The sequence below is a fragment of the Poecilia mexicana genome, unplaced genomic scaffold (genome assembly GCF_051168715.1).
Source record: "Poecilia mexicana isolate PSO_F unplaced genomic scaffold, ASM5116871v1 scaffold_18, whole genome shotgun sequence".
NCBI lineage: Eukaryota > Metazoa > Chordata > Actinopteri > Cyprinodontiformes > Poeciliidae > Poecilia > Poecilia mexicana.
In genome coordinates, this window is record NW_028263387.1 from 5,323,066 (window position 1) to 5,336,808 (window position 13,743).

Here is a 13,743-nt window from a genome sequence, read left to right on the forward strand (position 1 = left end):
AAACAACCAATCAGAGCCAGAAGGAGGGTCTTAATGCTGTCAGTAAACCTTATGAGTGTATTACTATAGCTTCTAATGGCAGAGAAACAACCTACCACTGCAGAACAAACAGTTTATCTGCCGTCTGCCATTGCTAACTTTGCCCCTGATGTTAGCAGCCTTAGCATTCAAAGGCTCTGTACCACTCACGGTCACACACAACCAGTCAGTCAAGAGGAGTGCCTTGGCGCTGTCTGTCAACTACATGAATGTGGTGCCAAACGGGCTAATGGCTGTATTGTAGCAGAGTGATAGGCGAATGATTGACAGCGCCAAGACCCGCCTCCTGACTCTGATTGGTTGTTTCTAGTTGGCACTAGGGAAAGCCAGAGGAGCTCGATTTTTCTCAGCTTGTCTATCCAGTTTCACAACATAGTGACAGTTCCAACAGATATCTACGTATTTTTTGTTACATACTGCAGCTTTCATAGCATTTGAATCTCTGAATAAAGCCGGTTACACAGCAGAGTTGGAGATTCACCACACTGGTTCGGGTGGACCGTCTAAAAGGCTTCCACACACAGCAAAATATCTGACGGCGGGGCTTAATTCATGCCGTTCACCTCACCGACGACTCCATGACTTCAAAGCTTCCTCTTCTCATTAGCTCTGAGTGCCAGTCTCCCTGGAGGACAGTTATGAATAATGTACATATTTTTTTTTTCCCTCCTCTCCGTGTTGATGTTTTAATTGTTGCAGCGCATGAATAATGCGACTTTAAAACTCGGACAGCTTGCTTGTGTAAGTAAAAGAAACAAACGGCGGAGTTTTGTCCGAATCTTAATTGGCATGAACGAGAGCGGGCCATCTGCCCCGCTGGTTTCATTGTCCAAAGCACGTAAAATGTCATTAAATCACTGGATTTTTTTTTTGTTTGTTTTTCTTTTCACATAGCTACTGTAGAGTTATCCTTCAGTTTGTCAACAGGGTCGTTTTTTTTTTTTTTTTTCTTTTCGCTTCCCATGTAGCTGTGAGTGTTTTGCGCGGCGAGCGGTCGGCCGCAGTCAGCCGCAGTCAGCTGGCCTTTGGGCTTTGAAGTCCCTGAGCCGTAGGATCAAAACGGGAAGATGAATGGCTCTGCCGTCTTCAACTGTCAGGTAGCATGAGATCAACCCGTCAGGTTTCTACAGAGGGGAAAAGTTACCGACTCGGAGGGGAGGAAGGGTTTTGCGGAATTAACAAAATGAGAGCACGATGATGAATTCAACAGGGATCCAACTTGACAAAAAGAAAAGAAAACCTGTACAAAACATTTCCTGTTGACGGCTTCTGTTCTGAACGTGGAGTTGCATTGCCTGGAAGGCAGCAGGAGGAGCGTTCACGTGTTCATAAATCAGCTACTTTAAATAGTGGGGGTATAACCTTGGTGAAAGGGCGCATTAAGACGTGAAAGCATGCCGAAGATGGAACTCAGTCTGAATTGTTGTCAACTAGTGCTAAAAAATATATTTTTATTTCGAGCTATGTAAAAGAAATAATCCGTAAAATGGGTATAAATGGAACAAATATAATATATGTACTTTAGTCACAGTAGTCAACTTTAAGTAAGAACAAGACATTGTCTGAGTCATCAAATTCATATTTTATAAAGTAATACTGTATTTAGACATAAACAAGAATTAATTCAGTTTGAAAAGCAGAGAAGACAAACTTAGTATTCACATATAGAAATCGTGTGGTGTTCACTTTGCTTTGAAGTTTAGCAATTTGTCTTATGTACACATTTTACAATATGCATTTTCTTAAAAACCAAATATGTGACTCCTAACCAAATGAATATTTTAATTGTATACCATAGAAACTTATTAATTATATAATGTAATTTGTCTGTATCAGTTTCAGTTATGAATAAACTTATATTTAGTAATTGTGTTGAGGTATTGGTGCAAGCGGCAGTCATAATTGATTTGAGTTTTGTATATTGTGCATTAAGATCTGCAGATCAACTAATCGTGATTGGTTCAGTGATTTCCTGAAAAATTCATCCTTTTTAAGTCGGCAGGTTTTTTCTAATGCGTGTTTTGAAGTGTCACATTCAAATATTTTTCAACTTTAAAGAAGCACAATTTTATTTATATTTTTAGGTTTTAAAATAAGAACATAGATGTAAAAAATGATGGATACATTTTCTTCATTGGGATGTTGATACAATCTTATGATAAGAAAAATAGATCTAAACACACAATAGTGGTACTGTTAGTGTCACTCTTTTGTGGAAATGACTCAGTGACAATGACGCTTTGAAATCTAACAGAAACAATGGTCAAATAAGGGACACCTGGGAACTATTCAGACCTTCACTGAAACAAAGCATTACTCAACCCTGTTAGCAGCTGCTAGCTGTTAGCACACGTGGGCTTATCGAGGAGACGGTCCAGCTGGTTTTAGTTTCTGTCCTCTTTATGAAGTAGATCCACTTTATGTCAGTGTCAACACTGTTTATATAGCACTTTACAACAAACAAGCTTCACCGTAGTGCTGCGCAGAGAGAGCATCATAAATACTAGCTGAGATGGAAAAAGATAAAACGGATAAAAAGAAAATAGTTTGAAAAGAAAATAACAACGTAAAAAATAGAAATAGTTAACATGTCGAGCTAGCTGTTTAGCCTAAAAGTCAAAGAGTAGGTGGGTCTGGAGTTGATGAGCAGCTTTAAAATGTCTGTAGAGAAGGAGAGCAACTGGCTGTTTGACCTTAGCGTTCTTTGGATGTATTCTGTTTTCTTTAAAGGTTTTATTGGCGCTAGCGGCCTTTGAGTGATCAGACAGGAAAGTAGGTAATGAGAGAGGGGAAGACCTGCAGCAAAGGCCATCAGGCCGGGAATCGACCCTGTGACGGCCGTGTCAAGTGGGTTGTGCCACCACAGCACCCCTAGCTAGAAAGCTAGCTAGAATACAGCTAGCTTTCTACCTAACCCTCTAGCTAGCTAGCTGTTTAGCTATCTATCTCAAATTGTTTTCCATTTTTATACATTAATATAATTGCATGAGTAATTGTCATTTTATAATAAAATGTTAGTAAATAAGTACATCTTCTACATGTCCATTTCATCCTGTGTGAGAGCCACACTTCTGGATGGAATAATAATTAAAAATCTAAATATCCCAGTGAATACTGTTGAGCTCTAATATTGACTTTTAAGCAGAATATCTAAAATCAGCCCCCAACCCCCTTTATTTTTTTTGCTGACTTGGCACCAACTTGGTGTGACCGAATGAAGCGCGGCAGCTTGTTTCTGCTCCTCTTTTCATATTTTAACGTCTCGATGATTCGGCCTCTTTCCGTTCGGTTCTGACGAGAATCAGAAGCGCCGTGTGTTTCTACGCCGCGTGTCGCTAAGGGGAAAATTAAATCTGAATCTGTCTTGCTTGACAATGTCGTTTTAGGTCACCAGACTTGACTCGTGCCTTTAATTCAAAGATCGCTCCTGATAAAGCTTTCACGTTAAATGAATGAGAATATGCTTGTGGGTGAGGCGCGAGGATTTGCTGCGGCTCTGCCGAACTCTGCTGCTCCAGAAGGGGCTGTGAAACCCAGAGTAAACCTTTTTGATCCTCGTACTGGAAGAAGCAGATGTACTTCTAAATCAGTTTTTCCTCTTTAAATCCTCACCACAAATGTTTGTTTTCACACGACGTGTAAAGATTTAAAAGCTAGAGTGGCTGTGTTTCTGTCTCATGCGTAGAATCTGCTTTTTTTTTTAAGAGCTCCTTTGCCTTGGAGCGGTGGTGTCTCCATTTATCATTATTATTACAATTGTTTATTATTTGGTGGTGTACTGTATGCTCTTTTGAATGCCATGTTTTAACTTTGTGAACAATTAACTGGTGTGTGGTTAATCATGATTATTAAAACACACCAAGCGGCTCATATAACATCCAAGCTCCTGAAGAAGTTATTTGACCCAGGCTGCCTGCTTGGCATCCAGTTACTCCCTCTTTAATCACACACTCGCATAAACATGCTGCTGGTGATAGGACAGTGCAGGGTAGAGGGGGGGAGTATTTATTATTAATGCCGTCTTCACGCGTCTTTTGAAGAGGTGAAGGGGGGCTGGTAGCCATCGCTCTGGGGGGCTCCACTCTTCCATTATGGATAAGGAGATCGGCTGACAAGCTGCCGGTTCTACGTGAGGCAGATCTACCGAAATTACCCGTCCACAAAAGGAAGTGCTGACAGGATGAGCGCCACGTCCTCCAAACTGTCAGACACACTCCTGTTTTTTTTTTCTTTGTCTTTGAGCCGCATGACACGAGTAACGGTTTCACACGAAACAAAGGGAGGAGTTCCTTACATTCATTTGTTCATTTTATTTACGTTTAATGTTATGTTTTTGATTTTTTTTTTTTTTGCTGAGATTCTTTATATCCTGAAATAACTTATAGTTGTTTACTTGTATGACTTCATTTAACCTTTGTTGAACAAGAACAATGAAGCTTTAAAGAACGCATCAAAAGCAATAGGTTGCTATTGTATAAATCAATCAGTTAGTCAAATTTATTTGTGCAGCACATTTCAGTAAGCAGGCAGTTCAAAGTGCTTCACATTTTGAAAACATAAAAACATCATACAGCTCTGGGAAAAATTAAGAGACCACTTAGAATAATCAGTTTACCTGATTTTACTCTTTATAGGTCTATGTTTGAATAAAATCAACGTTCCTTTATTCTATGAACTGCTGACATGTCATGACACATAATGCAAAGAAAACCAGTTCATATTCATTTATAAACAACAATACTGATGTTTTAACTCAGGAAGAGTTAAATCAACATTTGTTGGAATAACCAGGAGGTTTTCACTGAGGCTCAGTGCAGTCGGCTCTTTCATTGCGTTTTGTCGCGTTAAAATCTTCAACATACATCAAAATATGTTGGTCAGTGTTCCAATTATTATGTTTCTAAAGCAAATGAAAGCAGGAGGGTTTTTAGTTTTTTAGTCTCGCTTTAAAGGATCTCAGTGTTCCGGCAGTTTTGCAGTTTTCTGTGTTTTTGTTCCAGATTTGAGGTGCATAGAAGTTGAATGCGAAACAACCACAGGATAAATTTAAGCAAGCCAAGTTAGGAATGTGTATTTTGCAGGATTTTCCTAGATACAAATGAATCTAAAAAAAAAAATTAAAAAAAGATATAAACTAGCAAAGCATAAATAAAAACAAACAGTGAGGTCAGGTTTTTTTTTCTGTATTGGTCTGTGTGTGTGTGTGTGTGTGTGTGTGTGTGTGTGTGTGTGTGCGTGGGTGGGTGTGTGTGTGTGTGCGTGTGTGTGTGTGTGTGTGAGGTGAATCGCTCGCTGCTGCGGGACATCCACTAAATTAGAGAGGAAATATAAAGGAAGTGAGCAGGCAGGGAGGGCCGTCTCCAGGGCTTCTTTAAGATGAGCAGTAGGGGGCATCGCGCCTCAGACGGACCGTCACACCTCTTCTTCCTCCTCCTCCTCTTCTTCCTCCTCCCGTTTCTTTGTTTATTCCCTCACCCTTTTTACTCTGCTCTTCCTTTTATGCTTCTTTTTCTCCCCCCCTCTTCCTGTGGCCGAGAACAACGGCTGTTCAAAGCTGCCTTTAACAAGCAGTAATCAGGGAGATAATACATTATGTGATCCAGAGTCGCGGCTTTGATGATTCCTGACATAACTGGGGCATAATAGCAGACAAACAGTAATGCGACGAGATCTCAAAGCAGAGCGCGCAAACGACAAGAGATCATGCTTAAAAGCTAAATGTGAAAAACATGTCAACAAAGACATTTTTTTTTGTTATTTAGTATAAATATATATTTGAATGTTTGGATCTTTGAAGATATTCGTATGGAGAAACATTTCTGCTTTAGTGAAGGTTCTTTATGGCGTCTGATCTCGGTGAACATTGTGTGGATGGATGAAATACAATTTGGAGGTGGTTTAACGTCTGACTATGTTGGAAAATAAAATATGACCTAATATAAAAATTCAAATATATCTGAATATACGAGCACATTCAGATATATTTTCTTTGCCAAGAGTTTTTTTTTTTTCTTTCCTGCCAGACTTTGAGAACTGGCTGCAGATATTGATTTTCTTCATGATTTACTGGTCTGAAAAATCCCAGTTTGATGTCGTAACGTAGTAATAAGTTTCCTATTGGAGACCGTTGGATATGTTCTGCCACAGAGACAGATGGACCTTTCAGTTTGGCTTTTTCATCCTCGACTAATGCAGGTTTATTTAAAACGTATCCATACTGGTCACTTTGCCCCTTCATCATTTTTCTCTGATGAAGAAAAAAGTCCAAATCCACCTACATGTGGCGTTCAAAGAATTTCTTGCTAACGGCTCACACTGCGCCAAACATAAGAACCACATACGAGTCACTATAGCAACAGATGTGCAACCATGCTTTATTTTGGGAAAAATTAACTCGTCAAGACAAATTTTTATATGACATTTAAACTATAAGATGTATTCAAATACAATTTGTGAACTGGATTGTCTGCACTTACTGACTAAAACATTTTTTTGTCATTAAATACTCTCACAATTATTGATTGATTAAATGAAAACTACCAACTCCAGACAAATCTGTTTAATTTAAAATCATATTAATCACACAAAAAGTATTTTTATGTTTAATCATAATTTGCACAAACATTTTACAACTGTGATAAAGGGAGAATAATACAATAACATTTAAGTTGAATCCCCACTTTTCTGTCTTTGCATACAAGCTGATGTTGGCTCAACAGTTAGCTGCCACAAGAAGCTTTAGAGCTTTAAATAACCATTAAAGTGTGGGCACACTTCTGCTAATCCAGAACTAATTGTTTGCTTAGCACTTTTGCTCACCTTGAAAGCGTTTAGCACACTTAGCTTCCCCTAATTAAATGCTTAAGAGCTCATTCACTTGGCTGTTTCTGTAAACTTTCTGCCCAATATTGATGTTTTATCGACTGTTAAGGACTGAAGTAGTCTGGTGTTTACATTCATGCTGGTGTTTTGAAGTCGATGAAAAAAGTTCAGTTTGCTTTCCTTTTGTCCTTTTGATATAAACCCAAATGCAACACTTATTATAACTAATAATTCATATGTTACAAAATATATAAATTATTTGTGTTCAAGAGATGTAGTCTGTTGAAGTACAGATATCATTTGAGTGCTTTAGCATTAGCTTCTGCTAAATACCATGTTGGTGTTGTTTTCAAACCCAGACCTTCCCAGCCAGTATTCCGACTTTGTTGGGTGTTTTTGTTGTATTTCCAGTGAGGAACTTGGATAGTTCAACTTCCAATACAAAGAAAAACCACCATTAGTTCATAAATTAGCTTAACTAGGCACAACTGGGCATAACTCCAACCATTAGACAACTGTGAGGTACTTCAAATCTAAGTTCTGGCCTAGAATCTGCATCAACCAGCAGTAGCCAGATGCATCCACCACCTTGGCTGCAGGAGGTCCAGGAGCAGTTTGAGGCGATTCAGGACACAAAGAAGTGAGCGTGTCTGCACATAGAAATCCACCTTTGATTTTGTGAAGTTCCATTCCGAGGCACTTGCACAAACATCTTATACTGCAACGTTTCCCGAACTGTTCGGAAAGCCGTTTTCATTTTCAGAACTTTGATAGAATTTGATGAGCCCAACCTCAGATCACTCTGCTTCCTCTGGTTCAGGGAACGCTCATCCCATCTGCAGCACTGCCTTCCAAAAGGCCAGCACACACTTTGAAGTCATCCCCTCTGAGAAGACACGTAGTCGTGTCTGCGGCTTTTTGTACATTGATCGTACTGGACGGCGCGGGAAGGGGAGTAAAACTCTTGATTCTACGGTCAAATACGGATCTTTGTTTCTTCTTTTGGGCGTGTTCACCAGAACGTCGACTACCCGCTTGCTTCCCACTTTGATGCCTCTTTTAGCAGTTTGCTTCACGTATTGGAGTCACTCCACCAGAACCAATGTGTTGACGATTACCCCTCCTTGGGATCCACATCCCATCCACCCCCAAACTGAAGCAGAAGTGGAACCAAGCGCTTCTTTTCCTCTTCAGCTCCACAAAATATATTTTTTTGATTAACTCCATAAATTTATTTTCTTCTCTCTGCCTCTTTGTTCTTGCGGCGGCTCTCCTTCTGTCCAGATGGTCTGGGATGATGTAAATACTTAATCGAGTCAAGAGAGCAGTTTCCCTTTCATCTCCAACACCCCACACCTCCACCACTACATCCCCAACCCTCCTCCATGCAGATCTCACAGCCTGGAGAGGAAGAGACCCCAGAGAGGGACCAGCAGAGCGAGGGAGAGAGGCAGGGTGCCGGCGAGAGCACTGAGGGTGGGACCGAGTCTGCTCTCTAAACTCGAGTGACGGCAGGAGGAGAGAAAAACACTCTGGGGTCAAAGCAGAGTGGAACCATCTTATGTAAAGGATAGAGAAAGAAGATTTTTGAGGCTGCTCAACTCCCAACCCTTGGTGTGGCTAACCGTGTTCTGTAGTGATGAAGAATTTATTTGCTTTTTCTTACAAATAACAAGAGGTCTTAGTCTTACACCTTGGCTATGATGCGTTCAGTTTACCTTTCTCACCAGAAGACATGGAAATGAAGAGTTTGAATCATTAATGACCTTCGAGGTAGGAAGATGTCAGACTGGTTAGACTGGTCAGCTATGACCCAGGAGGACTGATGGTCGTCATGTTTTTCAGGTATCATCTGTACCTAAGATCTCGGTGCAAGCTAGCAAAGTCAGCCAAGCCTTTTATGGATTTCAATTTCAAATTTATGTTGACACTAAATCAAAAATTTTTTGAATATCCAATCTACTCATATTAAGTAATACATTCTGCCTCAGTATAGGGAGGGGGAACAATATTTCAGTTCCCACTTAATCCTGAGCAGAACCTCGGTAGCTTGATGCTTAGGCCAGCAGTCACTAGGAAACGGTACCAGCCCAGCTGAGGGCCCTTGCAGAAACGAGCAAGTCAACCATCCATGCACATACGCACACACACACACACACACACACACACACACACACACACACACACACACGTTTGTGTTGCTATCTTTGTAGGGACTTTCCATTGACTTCCATTCATTTCTACAGCCTAAACCTGACCTTTAACCTTTTCCTAACCCTATCCATCACATACCTAACCCTAACCCTAACCAAAACTCAATTCATACCTTAGCCCTAAATCTGACCCCTGACCCAAAAACAGGGTTTCCCCTTGTGGGGACCAGGCTCAGGTCCCCACGAGGAGCAATTGGTCCCCACAATGTAGTATATGTCAGGAAAATCGTCCCCACAAGGTATTACAAACAAACGCACACACACACACACACACACACACGCACACACACACACCCAAGGGCAATTTGGAATCTCCAGACAACCTGCTAATGAACAGAGGGAGCATGCAAACTCCACACAGGAAGGCCCCCAGGGGCCAGGGCGTTCTGGTTCAGAGGTAACAATGCTAGGCCAGCGCTGTCTTGAGATCAGAATGTTAGCGACCGTGCTGTTGAAGTAAAATGTGTAGCAAGTGAGGTGTTTTCAATGTGTTGGATCAATAATGGTGTTTTTTATTAGATTGCAAGAACTAAAACCAAAAATATTAAACCAACAATGTTTTTTGTCAAGTTTATTTGCATTGTCATCAAAGCAGGTCAACGTTCCTTACATGATAAAAACATAATACATTAACCAATTACTAAATGAGCAGTATTGTATATTGTCAAAGACCATCATCAAAATGATCAAGAATAATCATATATCAGATACATTATTATTAATAGGAGGTAACTCTAAACGTGGGTTTTTAGCCTTGATTTCACGGAGCTCCGTGTTTCGACTGATTCTCCAGTTTTATGGAAGTTTGTTCCAGATTTTGGTCTCCAGATTTTGTTTAATATTTCTATATTATAATATTGTTTGATATCATCTGAGATTTTTCCTAAAATATGTCATAGTGCCAGATAGTGCCAGACATCACTATACTACATTTTTTCTAAAACTACACTTTTTAGCCACCCGGTGTTGCATGAATAGATTAAACAATTACAAACATTTGAAACGTGACATTTGAAATCGGAACGTTACGTCAGACAAACTTGTTTAAGAATAGAAATGTGGGCTCAGTAAAAAGTATTTTTTTGTAAAGGTTTTAAATTTCAATCTGACAAACAAGACTCACCTGAATGTCTATTCTAATTTATTGAATATGGTTTAGTGAATTTGCGTTCTCTGATTTGTAGTTCTGGCTGTGATGGGACCACAAACCCCAAAATGAAGGGAAACAGTAAATATCTTCAGCTTTCAACTTTCGGTATGTTCAGGCAATTAAAATTAAAACTTATTCACAACCACCACAATCTACATGGAAAAATTTATATGTACATGAACTTTGCTTAAAAAAACTAGACTTTTAGTTGTTGTCCAAAACACACATAATGTAGTAAATAAAGCCTTTAATTAAATATAGACTCTCTGAATAGGGGGAAATCTCCTGTTTTTCCTCTGTGGGTAATTTTATTATGCAAGAACCAAAAAAGCTGCAAAAATTGATATCAAGGTGAGAAATCACTTTTTTCTTTCACAGTTCTTTCCTCCTTCTCCTCCATGTGCGCCGATGACAAATCAGTGTATTATCCCCTCCATCTGTGTGACGGAACACTGAGGTTCAGCTGAGCCAAATATATATTATGACTACAGGCGTGTGTGTGTGTGCGTGTGTGCGCGTGTGCGTGCCTGCGTGTGTGTGTATGTGTGTGTGTGGCCAGAAGCATCTGAACACATTCATTTATCTTCATGCTTCCACCAAAAGCAAGGCTACAAAAGATTCCAACGCAAAACCGTGGATGACAAAAAGAAAGGTTGAACGATTAATCTGATTATCGTTACCATGTGAACGGCTCCCTGTAGGGTACAGTTCGGTATTATATGTCTTTTGTTGGATCGTTTTTTGGGGGGGGTTTTTCACGTGTTTTGTGGTAGAATCCGTAGGAGTCGGATCATGATCGCACCGATTCGGAATGGGGCCGCGAGCCCGGCCATCTGGAAGAGGTCTCTCATTTCTGCAAACATTCTTCCTACGGAGAGGAACACAAGTCTCCGGCAGACAACCGCTGCCCACAGCGCCGAGAGGGAGAGGCGGCGCTCCTACTGGACCTGCTACTGTCTAAACTGGGAGAGGATATCCACAGGAAAGCAATAACTAGCAGAGGGTTGTTAGCCTTAAGAGCTTGGCCTGCCGTCAACCTCTTTCTGTTTCTTCCACACACTAGCTTTTTTTTTTATATATACTTTAGCCTTGTTTCACTGGGTTTATTTCAGAGGCGAGCACACAAAAGAACTCTGGCTTTTAGATAACGCACAACAAAGGGATCCACTCCAACATCGCTGCAGGAGGAGTTGTATAAATGTTTCTGTTTGCAGCTTCGTCTCTTCAGACATCATCTAAGGCGAACCGACTCTGTGTTTGGAAATTGGTTACCCCAAGAGCCACAAGATAAATTGAACATAATGTCGTTGTATATTCAAATAAATGAATCAAAAGTGGAAGATGGTGTTTTAAGTCTTAATGAAGCAGAACTCTTTAGAGAGTTTTCTCTCAATGCTTGGTTTGCATCATCTTCTTTCAGTAAAGTCTCTTTTCTCAGCTACAATTACTCTAGTTTCTATACGGGCGACTTTTATTATATTCACTGATTGTAGAAGTGATCCAAAATTTTGGTAACATCGATCCCAAGATGGTATCTGATTGATACTAGCATGTGGTAAGATCAATATCTTAGTTTCAGATTCCCTCTTGAAATGAATTTTTTTATTAATGTATTTTGTAGACACACATAAACTCTGTCCAAGGTCTGCCCTGTCACAAAAAATTCAAAGGGAAAACTACAAAATCGCCCAAAACTCTAGCCTGACCATTGGCTTCCTACGCAATTCCACTCAGTTCTCATCTCTCTTCACAGCACAGTCTGGGCTTTCTCCCATTCACTTGGATTCCCCCAGTAGAAATTCAAACAAGCCAATCAGCGAACAGAAGAAGTTTTGAACGATGACGTTGATTTTCTGCACAGTTTTAGAATCATAATATGTCTATAGTTTTACAAAAGTGGCAGCGGAGGAAGTGAACGAAGCCGTTCAGTCCGTTTTGGTCACGCTTCCAAATATTGAAATAACATTAACAGACACTTTTTTTGGCTTGACACTTCTCTCTTCGCAGCAGAGAGTGGTTGTTTACAGTGCAGATAATTCCCGGTTAACTTCATAGCGTCAAATTGGAGGAATATGTAATGTCATGGGATAGACGTTAGCGATTGTAGAAAAAAATCACAAAAATACACTGTTGACGTAACCAGTGTATTGTCAACACTGGCACCTCATTTAGTTGGTATTGAATTTATATCACACGTTCTACTGATCACTTTACTCACCTGTTTCTTAACATGGAAAGTAAATCAACCAATGACACACAAGCTTAGCCTAAATGCATTCTAACATTTAAGCCTCATTACAATGGAGAAGAAAAAACAGGTTCACTGTTCATTATGCTAGCTGCATAAAGGCAACCGGCTTATTCTTATGATATGCATCGAGTATTGAAGCACAACATAAATGGAGATGACAGAGATTTTAAGGGAAATTGAATCTGACATGGTTGGTAGAAACCAGTTGGATATGCCAATTATTAAGCTGAGTGACTAGACCAATTTCTGCATTTAAGCAGTAAAATAAAGTATTTGCAAAAAGTGACTGCACATGTATGTGTGTACAGTTATTGAGATACAAACCGCCAAGTGTAAAAAGACCTCCATCTCTATCTAAAACCGATGGCAGCCATATTGGATTTTGAGGACAAAGTCTCCATCCTGCAGGTGAGCCGCCGGGCATCATGTTTATATTTCCATCTTTGAATTTAGAAATTTTAACAAGTTATGCAGAATGACTGACTTCTTTGCGCCTTACTGTGGTAGTCGAACACTTGCTGCTGCTTCTGCTGAGGTGGTTCTGACCATAAAGTAAAACTTGACAACCACAAAGAAAAAATTGGGTTAAAAATACTTGAAGAAACAATGAAAAATGACTCAATGGTTGAGTCAACATTTATATAAGTGGCTTCATAAACGAAGCGAGCGAGGAGCTGGAGCCGAGTCATAAAAAGAGAAGAATAGGAGCATTTCAAAAGTGAAAATTATTTGGTTATATAACCACAGGTGTAAGAAAAAAAAAGAAAATGGAGAAAATGGAAATGCAACACAAAGCTAAAATGTACAAAATGTGTTTTGGACAAGCTTTTTAAATGCTAATTGCACTTTGATGGAAAAACATGTCATTTTTGAACAAAAAAGAGAGAAGATAATTGCCTCTCCGTCATGTTTATGTAGCATGTTGGTGGCAAAACGTTTCATCTTCTACTGTCCGTTTTCTGGCTTTTCCCTCCATCTATTTCTACTTATGTTACAGAAGAAAAGATATATTCACTCTACAATATCATCACAGGGGCTGAAGAAATGTTGGTCTCTTTATCCTCTCTGGTTCTGCCTGTGCGAGAAGTTCAATCAAAAGTAAAATCAACAAGTTAGCATCCATTTATGTGTGCTGACGGTTTCCAGCAGGATGTTGGTTTAGACGACTGAAAACTAGTGGTGTAGGCGCTAATCTTTCACCAGAAAGCCATGTTGAAAACAAGCGATGGTGGAAAGAAGACGGTAAAAGGTGGGACAAATTGAATCCC

General features: G+C 39.9%; 1 protein-coding gene across 1 annotated transcript in view; it reads left to right on the forward strand.

The window, feature by feature from the left end:
* Nucleotides 1-13,743, forward strand: part of LOC148153881 (VPS10 domain-containing receptor SorCS2-like) — a 149,803-nt gene that overhangs the window by 99,475 nt on the left and 36,585 nt on the right. The window lies entirely within an intron of this gene.